At 46.6% G+C, this 25,343-nt stretch overlaps 1 protein-coding gene and 1 long non-coding RNA gene across 2 annotated transcripts in view; one reads left to right on the top strand and one right to left on the bottom strand.

Annotated features, from left to right (window-relative positions):
• LOC121536820 (potassium voltage-gated channel subfamily H member 7-like) overlaps nucleotides 1–25,343 on the top strand; it is a 119,034-nt gene that overhangs the window by 26,201 nt on the left and 67,490 nt on the right. The window lies entirely within an intron of this gene.
• On the bottom strand, nucleotides 17,874–18,568 carry LOC121536821. Its single transcript, XR_005994903.2, has 3 exons — nucleotides 18,477–18,568; nucleotides 18,044–18,172; nucleotides 17,874–17,939 (listed from the first exon to the last, which is right to left on the bottom strand). It is a non-coding gene; the product is annotated as an uncharacterized LOC121536821 (long non-coding RNA).

Raw genomic sequence — 25,343 nt, 5'->3', positions numbered from 1 at the left:
TGTTGCTCGTCATCAGACTAGCCGAGGGAGAGGACATGGTCCACAGATGAGTCGAGCAGCAAGGGCTGGAATAGATGCTCCGAGTATAGGGTCGTCGAACGATTAAATGCGAGAGCAGATGATGACACAGTAGGATGTGCATTTGTAGTGTGATGTCACGAGAGGCTACACAGCTTTCAGCGGGATTGCTCAAGTAGTGCAAGGAGACCAGGTTCAACCAAAACAAGGATTTTATTAAAGGTCTTGGGAAACTAACGAAAGTATAACACAATTTTGTTCTCTGGTGGCTCTTTAAGGGTTAACAGTTCAGGGATGTCTCTTCCACATCCAAAATCATAACTCTCCCTCGCTCAAATAACTTTTCCCCAGTCTTACTGTATTCCACGTTGCAGCTAGTGGCCAACCCAGCAAAACGTCCTTCCAAATGTCCCACACGTATTTCCACAGGTGCATATATCCAAAGGTGAGTATTTCCCAAAGGTAAGTATCTCCAAATCCTTATATTCCTCATGGAAGTGGACGTGCAGCACTCTTGTCCTCCAGAGAGCCCCGGTTGGAGACTGTGTCTCTTCCCTTTCCAAACCTTCAGCTCATCAGCTCCTCATTTGTTTCAGCTGCGTGGGAAGATTGGCCATAGAGGGGTGGAGTTCCCGACCATACCAGCAGATGGAGCCATAGCTGTCTGGGTTTGCAGCCACCTCAGGGGGATGTAACGTCCCTCAGGACACAGCCTCTCGTGACATCACACATCCCCCCTCCTCGGGACCGACGTCCTCGTCGGGTAAAGGCAGCGAAGAAGGCATCACGCCGGGAGAGGGCGTCCGCATTGCCGTGGTGCTTGCCAGCCTGCTCTCTCTTCAACTCCTCCACCTCTAGGACCAGGGACTCAGCCTCCTGTTGTCTCTCCTTGAGTTTCTTACTGAACGCATCAGCCTTGGTTTTAGCAGAGTTTAGCTTCTGTTGAGCAGCTTTCAGTTCCTTCTCTCTCTCTGCCTCCGCATTCTTCATCTTGTTCTCCAACACCTTGTACTTCTCCTCTGCCTTCTTCTGGACCTCCTTACTACTGCGCAGGGTCTCCTCACACTCCTCGATGGTCCTGCGCAGCCTCTCCAGCTCCTCCTGTTGCTTATGGAAGGAGCTCTGTTGGAGTTTAGCCTGGAGGATATCTAACTCTTCTGTCTTCATGTCTAACTGTTGCTTTAACAAACGATACCTCTCAGCGGTCCCCTTCAGACCAGACAGTTCTTTGTCCAGATTCTGTAGCTCCGTCTCTGTGTCGGTCTGGGCACCTGCCCTCCCTATCAGAGCCCGGGCGGGAGTGAGTAATTCGGAGGATTGCACCGGAGCCTTCCCAGGATGAGTCTTGCCTCTCCGTTTCCGAGGTACTCGGGTTATCCTCTCCTGAGACTCTCTCCAGAGTGGGTAAAAGGCTGGGCAGTCTCGTCCAATTAGGACAGGGACGGGGAGGGAATCAACCACCCCCGCCGTCGTGTGTATGGTTCCCCGTGTGCTGGTCATTGTAAGTTCAGTAATGGGGTATTCTCTGGTGTCCCCATGGACACAGGAAACTGGGAGGACTTTCCCCGGGGGTCAGACACGTTGGGCCCACCAAATCCTTACGCACCAGGGTGGCCCGGCTACCAGAATCCAGTAAGGCCTCCACATCATGGTGATTCACAGTTACCGGGCAGGTGGGGGGTCGATCTGGGCCGCCATCTACGACTCCCAAGAGCGAGGCAAAACGGTGTGTGGGTGCTGAGCTGGAGGACTCCGCAGTGGGCATAGGTTCATCGGCTGGTTTCCCACACTGCCAGGAGATATGTCCCATCTCCCCACACCGGTAACACTGTCGAGTTTCCCCCCTCCTGGTGTACTCTTCTTGGACCCGCCTGGTTTCTGGCTCCCCCCTGGAGCCGGGATAAGTCCTGACGTGGCTGGGTTCGAGACCTTGGGGTCCTTTGGACGGGTTCTTCCCATTTGTGGTGGGGCCGCACTCCTGGGGTCTTTTCGGAAGCATTCAGCATCTCCGCTGTGGCCTGGTACTTTTCCACAGCTTCCACGGTCAGATCAGCCGTGGTCAAGGCCTGTTGACTGATGAACCGTTTTGCCTCATAAGGCAGGGCGCGTAGGTAACGATCCACCACAACGGCCTCCACCACCGCCGCTGCTGTATTCCTCTGCGGATCCAGCCATTTCCTTGCGGTTCGGACAAGTTCATGCATCTGCGCCCGAGGAGGTTGGTCTGGTTGGAAGGTCCAGCTGTGAAAGCGCTGGGCCATACCAAACTTTGTGAGTCCATATCTGCTGAGGATCTCAGACTTCAGGGCATCATAGTCAGTAACCTGGTCAGGGCCCAGGTCCCGGACAGCATTCAGCGATTCCCCGGTTAGAAAGGGGGCTAACAGACCAACCCACTGTTGCTTGGGCCAGGCTTCCCCTAGTGGCCGTGGCCTCAAATGCATGCAGGTATGCCTCAATGTCATCGGTAGCTCCCATCTTAGATATAAAGTCACTTGCCTTTATTGGGCGGGTATTTTGGACCACCCTCTGTCTCTGCAACTGCAATTCCTCTGCCTTCAGAAGGTTGGCTTTCTTTTGCTCCTCCAAGAGAGCCACGTTTGCTTGCATCTGGGCTTGCTGGCCAGCAACAAGGGCTTTCAATATGTCCTCCATTTCAGTCGGCGGGGAGCCTACGGCCAACTTGGAAAACTGGGTGATCAAACCTTCGGTATCCTCCTCTGACATGCACTATTAACGCTTGAGCGTGCCTGTATTCTCCACCATCTGTGATGTCACGAGAGGCTACACAGCTTTCAGCGGGATTGCTCAAGTAGTGCAAGGAGACCAGGTTCAACCAAAACAAGGATTTTATTAAAGGTCTTGGGAAACTAACGAAAGTATAACACAATTTTGTTCTCTGGTGGCTCTTTAAGGGTTAACAGTTCAGGGATGTCTCTTCCACATCCAAAATCATAACTCTCCCTCGCTCAAATAACTTTTCCCCAGTCTTACTGTATTCCACGTTGCAGCTAGTGGCCAACCCAGCAAAACGTCCTTCCAAATGTCCCACACGTATTTCCACAGGTGCATATATCCAAAGGTGAGTATTTCCCAAAGGTAAGTATCTCCAAATCCTTATATTCCTCATGGAAGTGGACGTGCAGCACTCTTGTCCTCCAGAGAGCCCCGGTTGGAGACTGTGTCTCTTCCCTTTCCAAACCTTCAGCTCATCAGCTCCTCATTTGTTTCAGCTGCGTGGGAAGATTGGCCATAGAGGGTGGAGTTCCCGACCATACCAGCAGATGGAGCCATAGCTGTCTGGGTTTGCAGCCACCTCAGGGGGATGTAACGTCCCTCCAGGACACAGCCTCTCGTGACATCACACATCCCCCTCCTCGGGACCGACGTCCTCGTCGGTAAAGGCAGCGAAGAAGGCATCACGCCGGGAGAGGGCGTCCGCATTGCCGTGGTGCTTGCCAGCCTGCTCTCTCTTCAACTCCTCCACCTCTAGGACCAGGGACTCAGCCTCCTGTTGTCTCTCCTTGAGTTTCTTACTGAACGCATCAGCCTTGGTTTTAGCAGAGTTTAGCTTCTGTTGAGCAGCTTTCAGTTCCTTCTCTCTCTCTGCCTCCGCATTCTTCATCTTGTTCTCCAACACCTTGTACTTCTCCTCTGCCTTCTTCTGGACCTCCTTACTACTGCGCAGGGTCTCCTCACACTCCTCGATGGTCCTGCGCAGCCTCTCCAGCTCCTCCTGTTGCTTATGGAAGGAGCTCTGTTGGAGTTTAGCCTGGAGGATATCTAACTCTTCTGTCTTCATGTCTAACTGTTGCTTTAACAAACGATACCTCTCAGCGGTCCCCTTCAGACCAGACAGTTCTTTGTCCAGATTCTGTAGCTCCGTCTCTGTGTCGGTCTGGGCACCTGCCCTCCCTATCAGAGCCCGGGCGGGAGTGAGTAATTCGGAGGATTGCACCGGAGCCTTCCCAGGATGAGTCTTGCCTCTCCGTTTCCGAGGTACTCGGGTTATCCTCTCCTGAGACTCTCTCCAGAGTGGGTAAAAGGCTGGGCAGTCTCGTCCAATTAGGACAGGGACGGGAGGGAATCAACCACCCCCGCCGTCGTGTGTATGGTTCCCCGTGTGCTGGTCATTGTAAGTTCAGTAATGGGGTATTCTCTGGTGTCCCCATGGACACAGGAAACTGGGAGGACTTTCCCCGGGGTCAGACACGTTGGGCCCACCAAATCCTTACGCACCAGGGTGGCCCGGCTACCAGAATCCAGTAAGGCCTCCACATCATGGTGATTCACAGTTACCGGGCAGGTGGGGGGTCGATCTGGGCCGCCATCTACGACTCCCAAGAGCGAGGCAAAACGGTGTGTGGGTGCTGAGCTGGAGGACTCCGCAGTGGGCATAGGTTCATCGGCTGGTTTCCCACACTGCCAGGAGATATGTCCCATCTCCCCACACCGGTAACACTGTCGAGTTTCCCCCCTCCTGGTGTACTCTTCTTGGACCCGCCTGGTTTCTGGCTCCCCCTGGAGCCGGGATAAGTCCTGACGTGGCTGGGTTCGAGACCTTGGGGGTCCTTTGGACGGGTTCTTCCCATTTGTGGTGGGGCCGCACTCCTGGGGTCTTTTCGGGAAGCATTCAGCATCTCCGCTGTGGCCTGGTACTTTTCCACAGCTTCCACGGTCAGATCAGCCGTGGTCAAGGCCTGTTGACTGATGAACCGTTTTGCCTCATAAGGCAGGGCGCGTAGGTAACGATCCACCACAACGGCCTCCACCACCGCCGCTGCTGTATTCCTCTGCGGATCCAGCCATTTCCTTGCGATTCGGACAAGTTCATGCATCTGCGCCCGAGGAGGTTGGTCTGGTTGGAAGGTCCAGCTGTGAAAGCGCTGGGCCATACCAAACTTTGTGAGTCCATATCTGCTGAGGATCTCAGACTTCAGGGCATCATAGTCAGTAACCTGGTCAGGGCCCAGGTCCCGGACAGCATTCAGCGATTCCCCGGTTAGAAAGGGGGCTAACAGACCAACCCACTGTTGCTTGGGCCAGGCTTCCCTAGTGGCCGTGGCCTCAAATGCATGCAGGTATGCCTCAATGTCATCGGTAGCTCCCATCTTAGATATAAAGTCACTTGCCTTTATTGGGCGGGTATTTTGGACCACCCTCTGTCTCTGCAACTGCAATTCCTCTGCCTTCAGAAGGTTGGCTTTCTTTTGCTCCTCCAAGAGAGCCACGTTTGCTTGCATCTGGGCTTGCTGGCCAGCAACAAGGGCTTTCAATATGTCCTCCATTTCAGTCGGCGGGGAGCCTACGGCCAACTTGGAAAACTGGGTGATCAAACCTTCGGTATCCTCCTCTGACATGCACTATTAACGCTTGAGCGTGCCTGTATTCTCCACCATCTGTGATGTCACGAGAGGCTACACAGCTTTCAGCGGGATTGCTCAAGTAGTGCAAGGAGACCAGGTTCAACCAAAACAAGGATTTTATTAAAGGTCTTGGGAAACTAACGAAAGTATAACACAATTTTGTTCTCTGGTGGCTCTTTAAGGGTTAACAGTTCAGGGATGTCTCTTCCACATCCAAAATCATAACTCTCCCTCGCTCAAATAACTTTTCCCCAGTCTTACTGTATTCCACGTTGCAGCTAGTGGCCAACCCAGCAAAACGTCCTTCCAAATGTCCCACACGTATTTCCACAGGTGCATATATCCAAAGGTGAGTATTTCCCAAAGGTAAGTATCTCCAAATCCTTATATTCCTCATGGAAGTGGACGTGCAGCACTCTTGTCCTCCAGAGAGCCCCGGTTGGAGACTGTGTCTCTTCCCTTTCCAAACCTTCAGCTCATCAGCTCCTCATTTGTTTCAGCTGCGTGGGAAGATTGGCCATAGAGGGTGGAGTTCCCGACCATACCAGCAGATGGAGCCATAGCTGTCTGGGTTTGCAGCCACCTCAGGGGGATGTAACGTCCCTCCAGGACACAGCCTCTCGTGACATCACAGTAGTCAGCATGGTAAAATGTCAATGGATATGCCATAGGCCTAATTTATTATAAAATACATAACTTCTCAACATAACACTTTCCCACTGTAATGCAGTGATATTCCATAGCATGAATAAACAATATTCAATAACATTCCGGGAGCCTATTAAATGTTTTCTAGCACACCAACCCATCCTGTAACACCTGTATACAGTGAGGGAAAAAAGTATTTGATCCCCTGCTGATTTGGTAAGTTTGCCTACTGACAAAGAAATGATCAGTCTATAATTTTAATGGTAGGTTTATTTGAAAAGTGAGAGACAGAATAACAACAAAAAAATCCTGAAAAACGCATGTCAAAAATGTTATAAATTGATTTGCATTTTAATGAGGGAAATAAGTATTTGACCCCCTCTCAATCAGAAAGATTTCTGGCTCCCAGTTGTCTTTTATACAGGTAACGAGCTGAGATTAGGAGCACACTCTTAAAGGAAGTGCTCCTAATCTCAGCTTGTTACCTGTATAAAAGACACCTGTCCACAGAAACAATCAATCAATCAGATTCCAAACTCTCCACCATGGCCAAGACCAAAGAGCTCTCCAAGGATGTCAGGGACAAGATTGTAGACCTACACAAGGCTGGAATGGGCTACAAGACCATCGCCAAGCAGCTTGACAACAGTTGGTGCAATTATTTGCAAATGGAAGAAACACAAAAGAACTGTCAATCTCCCTCAGCCTGGGGCTCCATCCAAGATTTCACCTCGTGGAGTTGCAATGATCATGAGAACGGTGAGGAATCAGCCCAGAACTACACGGGAGGATCTTGTCAATGATCTCAAGGCAGCTGGGACCATAGTCACCAAGAAAATAATTGGTAACACACTACGCCGTGAAGGACTGAAATCCTGCAGCGCCCGCAAGGTCCCCCTGCTCAAGAAAGCACATATACATGCCCGTCTGAAGTTTGCCAATGAACATCTGAATGATTCAGAGGAGAACTGGGTGAAAGTGTTGTGGTCAGATGAGACCAAAATTGAGCTCTTTGGCATCAACTCAACTCGCCGTGTTTGGAGGAGGAGGAAAGAACCCCAAGAACACCATCCCCACCGTCAAACATGGAGGTGGAAACATTATGCTTTGGGGGTGTTTTTCTGCTAAGGGGATAGGACAACTTCACCGCATCAAAGGGACGATGGACGGGGCCATGTACCATAAAATCTTGGGTGAGAACCTCCTTCCCTCAGCCAGGGCATTGAAAATGGGTTGTGGATGGGTATTCCAGCATGACAATGACCCAAAACACACGGCCAAGGCAACAAAGGAGTGGCTCAAGAAGAAGCACATTAAGGTCCTGGAGTGGCCTAGCCAGTCTCCAGACCTTAATCCCATAGAAAATCTGTGGAGGGAGCTGAAGGTTCGAGTTGCCAAACGTCAGCCTCGAAACCTTAATGACTTAGAGAAGATCTGCAAAGAGGAGTGGGACAAAATCCCTCCTGAGATGTGTGCAAACCTGGTGGCCAACTACAAGAAACGTCTGACCTCTGTGATTGCCAATAAGGGTTTTGCCACCAAGTACTAAGTCATGTTTTGCAGAGGGGTCAAATACTTATTTCCCTCATTAAAATGCAAATAAATTTATAACATTATTGACATGCGTTTTTCTGGATTTTTTTGTTGTTATTCTGTCTCTCACTGTTCAAATAAACCTACCATTAAAATTATAGACTGATCATTTCTTTGTCAGTGGGCAAATACTTTTTTCCCTCACTGTAACTGTGCCACTTATGGCACTTTCGAAAGGGTCTCTATGACTAACATAAGTGGACTATGTCTTATATGAAGTAGGCCACATTCATAAACAAGCATTATACAGAACTATGTGTTTGACAGTATATATTGTCACATAAACTCAGCAAAAAAAGAAACGTCCCTTTTTCAGGACCCTGTCTTTCAAAGATAATTCGTAAAAGTCAAAATAACTTCACAGATCTTCTTTGTAAAGGGTTTAAACACTGTTTCCCATGTTTGTTCAATGAACCATAAACAATTAATGAACATGCACCTGTGGAACGGTCGTTAAGACACTAACAGCTTACAGACGGTAGGCAATTAAGGTCACAGTTATGAAAACTTAGGACACTAAAGAGGCCTTTCTACTGACTCTGAAAAACACCAAAAGAAAGATGCCCAGGGTCCCTACTCATCTGCGTGAATGTGCCTTAGGCATGCTGCAAGGAGGCATGAGGACTGCAGATGTGGCCAGGGCAATAAATTGCAATGTCCGTACTGTGAGACGCCTACAGGGAGACAGGACGGACAGCTGATCATCCTCGCAGTGGCAGACCACGTGTAACAACACCTGCACAGAATCGGTACATCTGAACATCACACCTGCGGGACAGGTACAGGATGGCAACAACAACTGCCTGAGTTACACCAGGAACGCACAATCCCTCCATCAGTGCTCAGACTGTCCGCAATAGGCTGAGAGAGGCTGGACTGAGGGCTTGTAGGCCTGTTGTAAAGCAGGTCCTCACCAGACATCACCGGCAACAACGTCGCCTATGGGCACAAACCCACTGTCACTGGATCAGACAGGACTGGCAAAAAATGCTCTTCACTGACGAGTCGCGGTTTTGTCTCACCAGAGGTGATGGTCGGATTCGCGTTTATCGTCGAAGGAATGAGCGTTACATTGAGGCCTGTACGGGATCGATTTGGAGGTGGAGGGTCCGTCATGGTCTAGGGCGGTGTGTCACAGCATCATCGGACTGAGCTTGTTGTCATTGCAGGCAATCCCAATGCTGTGCGTTACAGGGAAGACATCCTCCTCCCTCATGTGGTACCCTTCATGCAGGCTCATCCTGACATGACCCTCCAGCATGACAATGCCACCAGCCATACTGCTCGTTCTGTGCGTGATTTCCTGCAAGACATGAATGTCAGTGTTCTGCCATGGCCAGCGAAGAGCCCGGATCTCAATCCCATTGAGCACATCTGGGACCTGTTAAATCGGAGGGTGAGGGCTAGGGCCATTCCCCCAGAAATGTCCGGGAACTTGCAGGTGCCTTGGTGGAAGAGTGGGGTAACATCTCACAGCAAGAACTGGCAAATCTGGTGCAGTCCATGAGGAGGAGATGCACTGCAGTACTTAATGCAGCTGGTGGCCACACCAGATACTGACTGTTACTTTTGATTTTGACCCCCCCTTTGTTCAGGGACACATAATTCAATTTCTGTTAGTCACATGTCTGTGGAACTTGTTCAGTTTATGTCTCAGTTGTTGAATCTTGTTATGTTCATACAAATATTTACACATGTTAAGTTTGCTGAAAATAAACGCAGTTGACAGTGTTAGGGCGTTTCTTTTTTTGCTGAGTTTATGTGAGAAACACAGGAATTGTATAAGAATCATATGTGTTGTGTGTTTTCTTATAGGAACTAGGCCATAACCATATAAGATTGGCCTTTAAAAATGTGTATAAATAATTTTCATTTGGGTCATTACAAGGTGAGAGCTTACTGCAGCCGTAGCTTTATAAATGTCTAGGTGTCTTCTGAAAACCCATGGTAACATACGTGCCTTCGGAAAGTATTCACACACCTTGACTTTTTCCACATTTTGTTATGTTACAGCCTTATTCTAAAATGGATTAAATTGTTTTTTTCCCCCTCAACAATCAACACACAATACCCCATAATGACAAAGCAAAAACAGTTTTTTTTGAATTTGTGGAAATGTGTTAAAAATATCAAACGGAATTCAGACCCTTTAATCAGTACTTTGTTGAAGCACCTTTGGCAGCGATTACAGCCTCGAGTCTTCTTGGGTATGACGCTACAAGCTAGACACACCTGTAGTTGGGGAGTATCTCCCATTCTTCTCTGTAGATCCTCTCAAGCTCTGTCAGGTTTGGTATTTTGGTCCACACAAAACATGAAACATGACATAATACAGAACATTAATAGACAAGAACAGCTCAAGGACAGAACTACATAAAACATTTTTAAAGGCACACATAGCCTACATATCAGTACATACACACAAACTATCTAGGTCAAATAGGGGAGAGGCGTTGTGCCGTGAGGTGTTGCTTTGTCTGTTTTTTTAAACCAGGTTTGCTGTTTATTTGAGCAATATGAGATGGAAAGGAGTTCCATGCAATAATGGCTCTATATAATACTGTACGCTTTCTTGAATTTGAATTTGGGGACTGTGAAAAGACCCTTGTTGACATGTCTGGTGGAGTAAGTGTGTGTGTCAGAGCTGTGTGTAAGTTGACTATGCAAACAATTTGAGATTTTCAACACATTCATGTTTCTTATAAAAACAAGAAGTGATGCAGTCAGTCTCTCCTCAACTCTTAGCCAAGAGAGACTGGCATGCATAGTATTTATATCAGCCCTCTGATTACAATGAAGAGCAAAACGTGCCGCTCTGTTTTGGGCCAGCTGCAGCTTAACTAGGTCTTTCCTTGCAGCACTGGACCAAACAACAGGACAATAATCAAGATTAGACTAAACTAGAACCTGCAGAACTTGCTTTTTGGTGTCAAGAAGGCAGACCATCTCTTTATTACGGACAGATATTTTACATTTTAGTCATTTAGCAGACGCTCTTATCCAGAGCGACTTACAGTTAGTGAATGCATACATTTTCATATTTTCAGCCCTTTCAGCCCAACAACCTCTCCCTCAACATGACCAAGACAAAGGAGATGATTGTGGACTACAGGAAAAAAAAGTGGACTGAGCACGCCCCCATTCTCATCGACGGGGCTGTAGTGGAACAGGTTGAGAGCTTCAAGTTCCTTGGTGTCCACATCACCAACAAACTATCATGGTCCAAACACACCAAGACAGTCGTGAAGAGGGCACGACAAAGCCTATTCCCCCTCAGGACACTGAAAAGATTTGGCATGGGTCCTCAGATCCTCAAAATATTATACAGCTGCACCATCGAGAGCATCCTGACTGGTTGCATCACCGCCTGGTATGGCAACTGCTTGGCCTCCGACCGCAAGGCACTACAGAGGGTAGTGCGTACGGCCCAGTACATCACTGGGGCCAAGCTTCCTGCCATCCAGGACCTCTATACCAGGCGGTGTCAGAGGAAGGCCCTCAAAATTGTCAAAGACTCCAGCCACCCTAGTCATAGACTGTTCTCTCTGCTACCGCACGGCAAGCGGTACCGGAGTGCCAAGTCTAGGTCCAAAAGACTTCTCAACAGCTTCTACCCCCAAGCCATAAGACTCCTGAACAGCTAATCATGGCTACCCGGACTATTTGCACTGCCCCCCCACCCCCACCCTCCACCCCATCTTTTTACGCTGCTGCTACTCTGTTAATTATTTATGCATAGTCACTTTAACTCTACCCACATGTACATATTACTTCAACTACCTCAACTAGCCGGTGCCCCCACGCATTGACTCTGCACCGGTACCCCCCTGTATATATAGCCTCCCTACTGTTATTTAATTTTACTTCTGCTCTTTTTTTCTCAACACTTTTTTGTTGTTATTTTACTTTTTTATAAAAAATAAATGCACTGTTGGTTAAGGGCTGTAAGTAAGCATTTCCCTGTAATGTCTGCACCTGTTGTATTTGGCGCATGTGGCCAATAAAATTGAATTTGATTTGATTTGATTCCTGGGTAGCTTATCAGAGATAGACATAATAATGAAAAGAGAAAACAAAGCAAGAGAAGGCTGCACGGCGATTTTCAGATCTCTCCAGAGATGTTCGATCGGGTTCAAGTCCGGACTCTGGCTGGGCCCCTCAAGGACATTCAGAGACCTGTCCCGAAGCCACTCGTACGTTGTCTTGGCTGTGTGCTTAGTAGGTTGTCGTCCTGTTGGAAGGTGAACCTTCGCCCCAGTCTGAGGTTCTGAGCACTCTGAAGCAGGTTTTCATCAAGGATCTCTCTGTACTTTGCTCCGTTCATCTTTCCCTCGATCCTGACTAGTCTCCCACCATGCTTCACCATAGGGATGGTGCCAGGTTTCCTCCAGATGCGATGCTTGGCATTCAGGCCAAAGAGTTCAATCTCGATTTCATCAGAACAGATAATCTTGTTCCTCATGGTCTGAGAGTCCTTTAGGTGCCTTTTGGAAAACTCCAAGCAGGCTGTCATGTGCTTTTTACTGAGAAGTGGCTTCTGTCTGGCCACTCCACCATAAAGCCCTGATTGTTGGAGTGCTGCAGAGATGGTTGTCCTTCTGGAAGTTTCTCCCATCTCCACAGAGGAAATCTGGAGCTCTGTCAGCGTGACCATCGGGTTCTTGGTCACCTCCCTGACCAAGGCCCTTCTCCCCCGATTGCTCAGTTTGGCCGGGCGGCCAGCTCTAGGAAGAGTCTTGGTGGTTCCAAACTTCTTCCATTTAAGAATAATGGAGGCCACTGTGTTCTTAGGGACCTTCAACGCTGCAGAAAATTTTTGGTACCCTTCCCCAGATCTGTGGCTCGACACAATCCTGTCTTGGAGCTCTACTGTGCTGCATCAGATGACCTGGCCTCCACAATCCCCCGACCTCAACCAAATTGAGATGGTTTGGGATGAGTCGGACCTCAGAGTGAAGGAAAAGCACCCAACAAGGGCTCATATGATGTGTTATTTCATAGTTTTGATGTCTTCACTATTATTCTACAATGTAGAAAATTTTTAAAATAAAGAAAAACCCTTGAATGAGTAGGTGTGTCCAAACTTTAGACTGGTACTGTATTTCAGTGTTTGTTTTATTTATTTATTTGCAAAAAAATCTAAAAACCTGTTTTTGCTTTGTCATTATGGGGTATTGTGTGTAGATTGATGAGGATTTTTATTTATATAATCAATTTTTGAATAAGGCTGTAACAAAACAAAATGTAGAAAAAGTCAAGGTGTCTGAATACTCTCCGAATGTGCTGTGTATGTGAATTAATTTGTTATTCATAAAGTCCACTGATTATAGAAAAATTTAAGTAAAAAAAAAATACTTTGTCTCTGAATAGTATTTACATTTATACATAATGTGTTTCTTGCTCTATGATTGTCACTCCAATATGATAAGGGGATTGCCGAGGCCTCAGGAAGGCCAAAGGAAGGTCAAGGTGTGGTGGATGCGGGACTGGGGGGTCATGACTGCTGATGTCCATCTTCAGTGGATAGAGAGCATATACAAAATGTGACCGTCCACCTTGATTCAGTCTTATGTAGCAAAATTTGAAATGGTGTTTTTTACATTGGATAAAAGCAGAAACACAGAGCTACAAAATGCTATATCATACACTGCATTTAAGGGAACAATGGGAAAGTAATTATGCTTTGAAAGTTGATAAACTTGTAATATCACTTTGAGAAAATGGCCTTTGAATGTTTTGTTACCTACTGAAGAGCTCTTCTTTGTCTACACCCATTCAGCATCGTTCACACCCTCTTAAGATTTAGCCCCACCCCTCTCGTTTCGCTCTCGGAGCGTTCAGAGCGCACACTTGACGCTCTGGCCGATAAGTAGGGTTGATCCGAGCGTTCTGACCTCACAACAGCAGTCAAGCACCCAAGCTAACTGGCTAACATTGGCTAGCTTGTCAGCTACTTCCAGACATAAAATTGGGATTATCGTTTACATTCATTGTTTACATGAAAACAGCCTAACCAGCACTGCTCGGGCGAGTAAAATGGTCAGTGGGGTGTTCTCTCATTAAATGAGTCAGTGAGAGAACACCCCACTGACCATTTTACTCGCCCTAGCAGAGCTGGTTAGGCTGTTTTCATGTTGGTGACTGTAACTGTGCTGCTGGCAACAATTTAATTATGCTTTTTTGCCGATGTTTACTGACACCGGTCATATTCAACGGGTGTTGTGCGTTCGTAATTCATCAGTTATTCTGCGCTCTGGCATACTCAGACTGAATTTACGAACGCACCCGAAATGGTTACTTGCATAGTGGAGTCTTTTGTTAAGACATGTAGCTAGCTAGCTAGGTAAACAATGAACCTAGCTAGGTAAACAACGTGTAAAATAATACACACAACGTTAGCTAGCGAGCCAGCCAGCTAACATTAGCTAGCTAGCTAAACAATGAACCATAATCCCAACTCATGACATTACTACCCTGCATGAATTTGCAGGTAGCTAACCAACCAGGTTCAATGTTAGCTAGCTGACATTAGGCTCTAACTAGCCAAGCAAATATACATTGCCATTATTTAGCAGACACTCTTATCCAGAGCGACTTACAGGAGCAATTAGGGTTAAGTGCCTTGCTTAAGGGAACATCGACAGATTTTTCACCTAGTCGGCTCGGGGATTAGAACCAGCGACCTTTCGGTTACTGGCACAACGCTCCTACCCACTAAGCTACCTGCTGCCCCATGGCAAACGTCTCTAAGATACGAAAAATAAGATAATACACATAAAGTTAGCTAGCATTTCTGCCAAAAAACGCAAAATTATAAAACAATTAAAGTTTATGTTCAAATGGCACACCTGTGAAGTAGTGACCCGCGACAGAATCCTAGTTTCCTGAAATGAGTCACTAATATCTGTAGCATACACAGAAGGGTTACATGTCAAACAAAAAAATAAATGCAGAGCCTTTCAAAACTTTATACAAATAAGACTGGGAATTTGCACATACTGACATTCATGAACATAAAGCTGTGCACCTGGTTTACAATCATGAAAACAAGTAGATATTCAGGATCGGTATTCTGATTCTGTTGTCATACCTAGTCCTTTGCTCTTGTGAACCCTACAGAAGATTTGGCTATGATTGTGTTAGTGGATTTGAAATTTGTATGATCAATCACATTAAAACCACTAGCAATCTCAGCATCATCCTCAATTTCTCCTCAGAATTGTCATCAGCCCATGCAATGCTAAAGACATAGATGAATCAAGTAAAGTCTACGCTGCTGCCGCTTCTATAGAATCACTGATGAGCCATCACATAACCTCAATTAGAGACAGCTGTTGTTTAAATGCGGCTGAGCATCAGCTGACAAAAGGATACACTGTATTGTAATGTGTACAACTGCAAATTGTCGGTGTGGAAAACAGGCAGGTAGATGGCCGATTAGGGAGATGGTTCCAGCCATTTACGAACAACATGTTTGGCCCGACAGGTACACTCAATGATGGGTCAGACCTATTGTTTGTAAACTGCTGGAACCATCGTCCTAGCCACCTACTTGCTTGTTATTCCACAAGGCAGAAACCAGAGAGACATCTTCCTTACAGACCATAAGAGTGTTGATGCCAATCCATCACATGACATACACTACATGGCCAAAAGTAGGTGGACACTCCTTCAAATTAGTGGATTTGGCTATTTCAGCCACACCCGTTGCAGACAGGTGTATAAAATCGAGCAAACAGCCATGCAATCTCCATAGACAAACATTGGCAGTAGAATGGCCCATACTGAAGAGCTCAGTGACTTTCAATTTGGCACCATCACAGGATGCCACCTTTCCAATAAGTCAGATAGTCAAATTTCTGCCCTGCTAGAGCTGCCCCGGTCAACTGTAAGTGCTAGGAGCAACACCGGCCGGGAAGTGGTAGGCCACACAAGTTCACAGAATGGGGCCGCAGAGTGCTGAAGCGTGTATCGCGTAAAAATCTGTCCTCGGTTACAACACTCACTACTGAGTTCCAAACTGCCTCTGGAAGCAACTTTAGCACAATAACTGTTTGTCGGGAGCTTCATGAAATGGGTTTCCATGGCCGAGCAGCCGCACACAATAAGATCACCAAGCGCAATGCCAAGCGTCGGCTGGAGTGGTGTAAATTACGTGATGAATTACACTTCACCATCTGGCAGTACGGCGGACAAATCTGGGTTTGGTGGATGCCAGGAGAACGCTACCTGCCCCAATGCATAGTGCCAACTGTACAGTTTGGTGGAAGAGGAATAATGGTCTGGGTCTGTTTTTCATGGTTCGGGCTAGGACCTTAGTTCCAGTGAAGGGAAGTCTTAATGCTACAACATGCAATGACATTCTAGACGATTCTGTGCTTCCAACTTTGTAGCAACAGTTTGGGGAAGGCCCTTTCCTGTTTCAGCATGCCCCCATTAACAAAGCGAGGTCCATACAGAAAGTGTTTGTCGAGATCGGTGTGGAAGCAGCAATGAGTCCATTTTATCTCATCATAATGATCTGTATGATCCATGATATTAAAGAGATTCTCCGGTTAATTTTTATACTTTTTAGCCAGAAGTTCTGAAAGTAGCGCTCACAAGCCAAAACATGGTCCCCGAAGATTGCGTACTACGTCACATTATGTGCAGATATGTGCACCATGTCATTTCTCTATCTCTCACTCTGCTGTGGGTGCATCATGTGCGTCTTGCTAGCTATCACTCATATAGCGAGGGGCTGAAGCTCATTGGTTGAAATCAAATTGCTAGGGGGATGGCTCACGTGGGGGAAAATATAGTGACAGCTTCCAGGAAAAAAGTTGCTTTTAAACTAGTTATTGTGTGGCTAATTGAGGTAAGACAGTAATTCTGCTCATAGATACTTAGTTGTCACCAAAGTTCCAGAGCATGTCTTTAATCACGTTAAAGGTCCTCTGTAGCTCAATTGGTAGAGCATGGCGCTTGTAACGCCAGGGTAGTGGGTTCGATCCCTGGACCACCCATACATAAAAATGTATGCACGCATGACTGTAAGTCGCTTTGGATAAAAGCGTCTGCTAAATGGCATATTATTATTATCCAGCATTATACATCTTACAGGGGGATCGCTAGGCTAGGCTACTACCAAAAAAGCTGTATGTAGGGTTGCAAAATTACGGTAAATTCCCAGGTTTTCCTGAATTCTAGTTGGAGGATTCCTGATTACCTGCTTATTCCCACCTGATTCTGGGAATCTTCCAACCAGTTTCCTCAAGAGCTGAGAATTTTAGTTGCAAAGAACTTTGCAACCTTAAAGGGGAACTGCACCCGCTGATTTGGCCTCGTATTTTGGCTTGCTCCTCAAGAAATGCATGACAGAAGCCAAACGTGAGTTGGCTTGGAGCTGTAGTTTGATGTGGGTGTTTCTTGGGTGTGTCCTTGCCACCACCAAGACACACCCATCTGTCAGAACCTTGCCCGCATCTGTTTCACCCACTCAATCACAACAAACAAACCTCCCTCAGGTTGAGTTCAATAACTACAGGCAGATATTTATGCAAGATCGCGCCGACAGACATGGCAGCTCTGCTTCTAGCTCCCAACCAACTTTGCAGTATTTTGTTTTTTTGTGTGTTATTTCTTACATTATTAGAATTGTTGGATACTACTGCACTGTTGGAGCTAGGAACACAAACATTTCGCTACACCCGCAATAATATCTGCTAAATATGTGTATGTGACAAATAAAATTTGATTTGATGTTTGGTGAGATGCCAGAGGAAGCTTTGAATAGGTCAGTAGCCTACAGAGTAATATGAGAATAATGCAATTGTTGAATTTATGTAGATATTCTAAACTAAGTGTTTTGATAACTTTCAAATGTAGTAACAGGTCCATGTAAAATAAACAACCCTTTACATAATACCATAGAAGCTGTGTTCTGCTAATATAACAATATGCACCTTTCATCTTTCATTGTCATTCCCAGCCGATACAGTTGCTGGGCCTGTTGGTATTTTGTCTGGTGGTAATCGGGCTACTTTGGCAAACATGTCAGAGTGTTCATACCTTCCTATGTAGTGTCCCTTATACAACAGGAGTTCCCTGATCCTGGTGCAGAATACACAGGCTTTCTCCCTCCCCATATTGACTGATACCATTCAATTCAATAATTATAAAAATACAATACAAGTAAAAGTTGTGTCTAGTAAAATGTTTATGCCGAGTGCCAGGTCTCTTGCCATTCAGACACATCAATATCAAGCCCGTCTGTCAGTCTGGACTTCATCACATCCCCTTGCAAGTCTCCATTTGCTGGCTCCATACATGTTTCTGTGAACACATAGTCACTGTTCTATTACCAATGGCAGTTAGGATCGGTAATATCTGACACACATATACTATGTTGAAGTTTGAGCAAGTCAGACTAAACCTACCTAATTCTGTTCTCCCCATCTACAACCGTTGGTGAGCAGGCAAGAGGTGAGGCTGGAGGTGAGGTTTTGCCAGAGTCCCATTGATGGGCATAGCAGCATAGATCAGCTCCTGGCCCCTCATCAAAGATACTGGTCGGTCACACACACACACACACACAGAGCACTGATTACATTATCAATGGTGGTTATGATTAGCCTGGTGGAACCAACCTGATCGCTGCGTTCACCTTTGTATTTCACTTCAGATGTCATAAAATGTGAAGTGAAATAGAATGGTGAACACAGCGATAAGGCTGGTTCCACCAGGCTAGGTTATGCCCTGGACATTATGTGCATCTAAGAAGTAGAAAATAAGCAACACATAATGTCAGTTTACATCAATTATGTTTCACAATTGGGTTATCAAATGTATCAAAGTAATGAAGTGGGTTACCTTCTGTATTTGTACAAATGATGAGCCTGTGAAAGCAGTTGCCGCTGACAGGTGAAGGTTGCTGGCCGGATACTTGCCAACAAGCGGCTGACTTCCATTCATAGGAATGATCACAGCGAGGGCAAGTCTGCAAGTCTGCAGGAAGGACCCACTTGCTGGTCTTCTCTATGCTGCATGTTCGGCTGCAAACTGGACATCTCTCGAACAACTGCTGCAGGCAATCTTATGAGGTGGTGTTGACTGGGAGGGCCTGTGACAGGGTGATATAATAGACAGACAAGTGGTAAATTGCATTTTGTTCTAAAGAAATACAAAGCGTTTTGCTAATGCACTTCACAACCAAAATGACTACTAGTTGTATCTGCTTGGCTGGGGAATTAGCTTACTATTTTATCAAGCCGGGTATTTTGGAATACAACTTTTCACATAACACACATTATCTGTTGTTGTTGATGAAGCCGTCTGTGTCATCAGTGAAGTAACTCGGGTCACTATCAGAGGCCTCATGATGACGTGTCCTTTTCCTAGGAGTCGAGGGAGACTCTGGCAACAACAGAGGAGGTGTCACAAGGGTACTTGTGTCGCATGACACACTTTTATTCTGAGGTCTTGCCTGACAAGCTGTGAAAATAGCAAGTGAACAGTGAATCAAATTATTTTTGGAGGTCATTAAACTATTGCAATCACATTGTTGGACATGTTATGATACCCACCTTTGCTCCTTCTGGTAGGTCCTGGCATTCATTCATGGGGACCAGGGGATCATTCTGGCACCCAGCTGTGCACTTTGTCTAACAGAACAACAAGGTCAACGATTGTCATCATCCTTCAATTATAAACATAGCTCGAGAAATAACGTAATATCGATTGGAAGCTAATTCTATTCTTTACAGATGTAGACTGACTGACTCCAGATTGGATTAGATTCAGGCCGTTGATGCTGTTATGCTATACAACCAGCTGTGACATGTTTTGCTATGGCCCTGGGTTGGTTTGAGTTAGTTGCTGCTAGTTAGTACACTGTTGTAGTCAGACATGAGTTAGCTAGTACCACCATAGCTGCATCCAATATTTATTTGTGACCTATACATGGTTTGCATCTCGGAGGCTAATGTGACTTTCGTCTAAATTACACTAACTTAGAGTGGCATGGATATACGATTACATTGCTAAAGTAGTCAAGTAATTAGTAGGAAACAAATTTGCGATATTATGATGTCGTCAAATTTACTTTAGCGAGATGGAAATGTTGCCATTAATGTTACAGGCAAAGTTTGTCAAAAATAGCTAGCAATGCTAATGTTAGCTAGCTAAAATACAGTGGTGCCCTCAATCTTACCTAGCTGGCAGCTGGCTAAAGTTATACTGCATCTAAAGTCAATCTGGCGACATCACAATCATGACAAACAGTTATATTGAAGTAGGCTAACGTCAGCTATGCTAGCGATGATAGTTATAATGATTATCAAAACATACAGTGCATTCGGAAAGTATTCAGACCCCTTTACTTTTTCCACATTTTGTTACTGTCATGACTTCCGCCGAGGCTGCCCCCCCTCCTGGTTCGGGCAGGCTTCGGCGTTCGTCGTCACCGGAGTACTAGCTACTGCCGATCCCATTCTCATCACTCCACTTGTCATGTCTTGTCAATCACACAAACCTGGAGTACATTTGGGCAGCGAGGAGGCTGAATCCTCGCCAGGCCAGGTGGGCCCTCTTCTTCACCCGGTTTGATTTCACACTCTCATACATTCCAGGTACGAAGAACGTGAAGGCAGACGCACTGTCTCGGCTGTATGACACAGAGGAGAGGCCCAGAGACAACACCCCCATACTCCCGACCTCATGCATTGTGGCGCCGGTAGTATGGCCGATGGACACAGATATAGCGCAGGCATTACGCACAGATCCATCTCCACCGCAGTGTCCAGCTGGGCTGCAGTACATGCCTGCGCTTATCCATGATCATCTGATCTACTGGGCACACACGTCACCCTCCTCTGGTCATCAAGGTATCGGTCGTACAATGCACTGCCTGACCGAGAAGTACTGGTGGCCTACCTTGGCTAAGGACGTGAGGGTGTATGTTTCCTCATGCTCAGTGTGCGCCCAGAGTAAGGCACCTAGGCACCTCCCAGCGGGTAAGCTACAACCATTACCAGTTCCACAACGACCATGGTCTCACCTGAGTATTGATTTTCTCACTGATCTTCCCCCCTCCCAGCGATCCTGGTCGTTGTGGACCGCTTTTCAAAGTCCTGCCGCCTCCTTCCTCTGCCCGGTCTCCCCACGGCCCTACAAACTGTGGAGGCTCTGTTTACTCACGTCTTCTGGCACTACGGGGTACCAAAGGATATAGTGTCCGACCGAGTTCCCCATTTCACGTCTAGAGTCTGGAAGGCGTTCATGGAACGTCTGGGGGTCTCGGTCAGCCTGACCTCTGATTTTCACCCCGAGAGCAATGGGCAGGTGGAAAGGGTGAATCAAGATGTGGGTAGGTTCCTGCGGACCTACTGTCAGGACCGGCCAGGGGAGTGGTCGGTGTTCCTGCCATGGGCAGAATATGCTCAGAACTCTCTCCGCCACTCCTCCACTAACCTAACACCCTTCCAATGTGTTTTGGGGTACCAACCGGTCCTGGCACCGGGGCACCAGAACCAGACCGAGGCTCCCGCGGTGGATGACTGGTTTCGGCGCGCGGAGGAGACTTGGGACGCTGCCCACGTTCGCCTCCAGCGCGCCATGCGTCGTCAGAAGGTCAACGCTGACCGCCACCGCAGGGAGGCCCCAGTGTTCGTACCGGAGGATCGGGTCTTGCTCTCGACCCGGAATCTGCCCCTCCGCCTGCCCTGCCGGAAGCTGAGCCCATGGCTTGTGGGGCCGTTTAATGTCCTGAGGAGAATAAACGAGGTGACATACAGGTTGTTACTCCCTCCTGATTACCGTATTAACCCCTGGTTTCATGTGTCTCTCCTCAGCCCGGTGGTAGCTGGTCCGCTCCAGGAGTCTGAGGTACGGGAGGTTCCTCCACCTCCTCTGGACATTGAGGGGGCCCCGGCGTACTCGGTCCGTTCCATCCTGGATTCGAGGCGTTGGGTGGGGGGCCTTCAGTATCTCGTGGAGTGGGAGGGGTACGGTCCGGAGGAACGGTGCTGGGTCCCAAGGCGGGACATCCTCAATCCCTCCCTGTTGAGGGATTTCCACCGTCGCCATCCGACTCGCCCTGCTCCGCATCCTCCTGGCCGTCCCCGGGGTCGATGCACTGCTTGAGCCGCGCGTCGGGGGGGTACTGTCACGACTTCCGTTCTGGTTCGGGCAGGCTTCGGCGTTCGTCATCACCGGAGTACTTGCTACTGCCGATCCCATTCTCATCACTCCACTTGTCATGTCTTATCAATCACACACACCTGGTGCTCATTCCCCTAATTAGTATGTGTATAAGTGTTCCCTCTGTTCCCCTTGTCTTTGTGAGTGATTGTTTTGTTGTGAGAGCATGTAGCTCGGTTGAGCTACATTTCACTGTGTATTTGCCAAGATGGATGTTTTCCCTTGTACAGTTTCGTTTGACGCTTGGGGCGTTTGATTTATGCAAACGGATTAAACTCTGGACTTCGATATTTTACCTCCTGCGCCTAACTCCTTCTTTCATACCTCGTCACAGTTACGTCACAGCATTATTCTAAAATAGATTCAATTGTTTTTATCCCTCATCAATCTACACACAATACCCCATAATGACAAAGCATAAATACTGAAATACCACATTTACATAAGTATTCAGACCCTTTACTCAGTACTTTGTTGAAGCACCTTTGGCAACGATTACAGCCTTGAGTCTTCTTGGGTATGACGCTACAAGCTTGGGACACCTGTATTTGGGGAATTTCTCCCATTCTTCTCTGCAGATCCTCTCAAGCTCGGTCAGGTTGGATGTGGAGCGTCGCTGCACAGCTATTTTCAGGTCTCTCCAGAGATGTTCGATCGGGTTCAAGTCCGGGCTCTGGCTGGGCCACTCAATGACATTCAGAGACTTATCCCGAAGCGACTTGTCCTGGCTGTGTGCTTAGGGTTGGAAAGTGATCCTTCACCTAAGTCTGAGGTCCTGAGCGCTCTGGAGCAGGTTTTCATCAAGGATCTCTCTGTACTTTGCTCCGTTCATCTTTCCCTTGATCCTGACTAGTCTCCCAGTCCCTGCCGCTGAAAAACATCCCCATGCTTGGCATTCAGGCCAAACAGTTCAATCTTGGTTTCATCAGACCAAATAATCTTGTTTCTCATGGTCTGAGAGTCTTTAGGTGCCTTTTGGCAAACTCAAAGCGGGCTGTTTTGTGCCTTTTACTGAGGAGTGGATTCCGTCTGGCCACTCTACCATAAAGGCCTGATTGGTGGAGTGCTGCAGAGATGGTTGTCCTTCTGGAAGGTTCTCCCATCTCCACAGAGGAACTCTGGAGCTCTGTCAGAGTGACCATCGGGTTCTTGGTCACCTCCCTGATCAAGGCCCTTAAATCCCTGATTGCTCAGTTTGGCTGGGCGGCCAGGTCTAGGAAGAGTCTTGGTGGTTCTAAACTTCTTCCATTTAAGAATGATGGAGGCCACTGTGTTCTTGGGGACCTTCAATGCTGCAGAAATGTTTTGGTACCCTTCCCCAGATCTGTGCCTCGAACAATCCTGTCTCAGAGCTCTACGGACAATCCCTTCGACCTCATGGCTTGGTTTTTGCTCTGACATGCACTGTCAACTGTGGGACCTTATATAGACAGGTGTGTGCCTTTCCAAATCATGTCCAATGATTTGGATTTACCACAGGTGGACTCCAATCAAGTTGTAGAAACATCTCAAGGATGATCAATGGAAACAGGATGCACCTGAGCTCAATTTCGAGTCTCATAGCAAAGGGTCTGAATACTTACGTAAATAAGGTATTTCTGTTTTTATTCGTAATAAATTTGCAGACATTTCTAAAAACCTGTTTTCTCTTTGTCATTATGGGGTATTGGGTAATGTAACACAATGTGGAAAAAATCAATAGGTCTGAATACTTTCCGAATGCACTGTATGCCCCTTTTATGTCATAACATATGTTACTTTATATGCATATATAAATCAAAACTATGAAATAATACATATGTAATCATGTGGAAACCAAAAATGTGTTAAACAAATCAAAATATATTTCATATTTGAGATACTTAAAAGTAGCCACCCTTTGCCTTGATGATAGCTTTGCACACTCTTGGCATTCCCTCAACCAGCTTCATAAGGTAGTCACCTGGAATGCATTTCAATTAGCAGGTGTGCCTTCTTAAAAGTAAATTTGTGGAATTTCTTTCCTTCTTAATGCATTTGAGCCAATCAGTTGTGTTGTGACAAGGTAGGGTGGGTATACAGAATTTAGCCCTATTTGGTAAAAGACCAAGTCCATATTATGTAAAGAACAGCTCAAATAAGCAAAGAGAAATGACAGTCTGTCATTACTTTAAGACATGAAGTTCAGTCAATTCGGAAAATTTCAAGAACTTTGAAAGTTTCTTCAAGTGCAGTCGCAAAAACCATCAAGCACTATGATGAAACTGGCTCTCATGAGGACCGCCAAAGGAAAGGAAGACCCAGAGTTACCTCTGCTGGAGAGGATACATTTATTAGAATAACTGCACCTCAGATTGCAGCCCAAATAAATGCTTCACAGAGTTCAAGTAACAAACACATCTCAACATCAACTGTTCAGAGGAGACTGCGTGAATCAGGCCTTCATGGTCGAATTGCTGCAAGGAAACCACTACTAAAGGACACCAATAAGAAGAAGAGACTCGCTTGGGCCAAGAAACACGAGCAATGGACATTAGACCGGTGGAAATATGTCCTTTGGTCGGATGAGTTTAGATTAGAGATTTTTGGTTCCAACCGCCGTGTCTTTGTGAGACGCTGAGTAGGTGAACGGATGATCTCCGCATGTGTGGTTCCCACCGTGAAGCATGGAGGACGAGGTGTGATGGTGTGGGGGTGCTTTGCTGGTGACACTGTCAGTGATTTATTTATAATTCAAGGCACACTTAACGAGCATGGCTACCACAGCATTCTGCAGCGATACGCCATCCCATCTGGTTTGCATTTAGTGGGACTATCATTTGTTTTTCAACAGGACAATGACCCAAAACACACCTCCAGGCTGTGCAAGGCTTATTTGACCAAGAAGGAGAGTGATGGAGTGCTGCATCAGATGACCTGGCCTCCACAATCACCCGACCTCCTCCCAATTTAAATGGTTTGGGATGAGTTGGACCGCAGATTGAAGGAAAAGCAGCCAACAAGTGCTCAGCATATGTGGGAACTCCTTCAAGACTGTTGGAAAAACATTCCAGGTGAAGCTGGTTGAGAGAATGCCAAGAGTGTGCAAAGCTGTCATCAAGGCAAAGGGTGGCTACTTTGAAGAATCTCAAATATAAAATATATTTTGATTTGTTTAACACTTTTTTGGTTACTACATGATTCTATATGTGTTATTTCATAGTTTTGATGTCTTCACTATTATTCTATAATGTAGAAAATAGTCAAAATAAAGAAAAACCCTGGAATGAGTAGGTGTGTCCAAACTTTTGAATGGTACTGTATATGTCCCTTCTATGTCACAATACATGTTAACAATATGTGTTAACAAATATGTTACGGGAGCATTATTTCAGTGATACTTGTAGTCATGGTAATAAAACATTAGAACAAAAATTGACACAACACAAAACATGTAATTGAATCCTATTCATTAAATTTTTTCTCTCATCGGTTCTCAATTCAGCAATTTTACTGTTTTAAGCCATTCCCACTTGTCCCTTTTTTGCACCCGGGAAGCGCTTCATGACAGCATCTGTGTAG

This window comes from Coregonus clupeaformis, chromosome 23, assembly GCF_020615455.1.
Source record: "Coregonus clupeaformis isolate EN_2021a chromosome 23, ASM2061545v1, whole genome shotgun sequence".
In the NCBI taxonomy this organism is placed as follows: Eukaryota; Metazoa; Chordata; class Actinopteri; order Salmoniformes; family Salmonidae; genus Coregonus; species Coregonus clupeaformis.
Note: the sequence above shows the minus strand (reverse complement) of the source record. Positions and strands in the feature narration are given on the sequence as shown.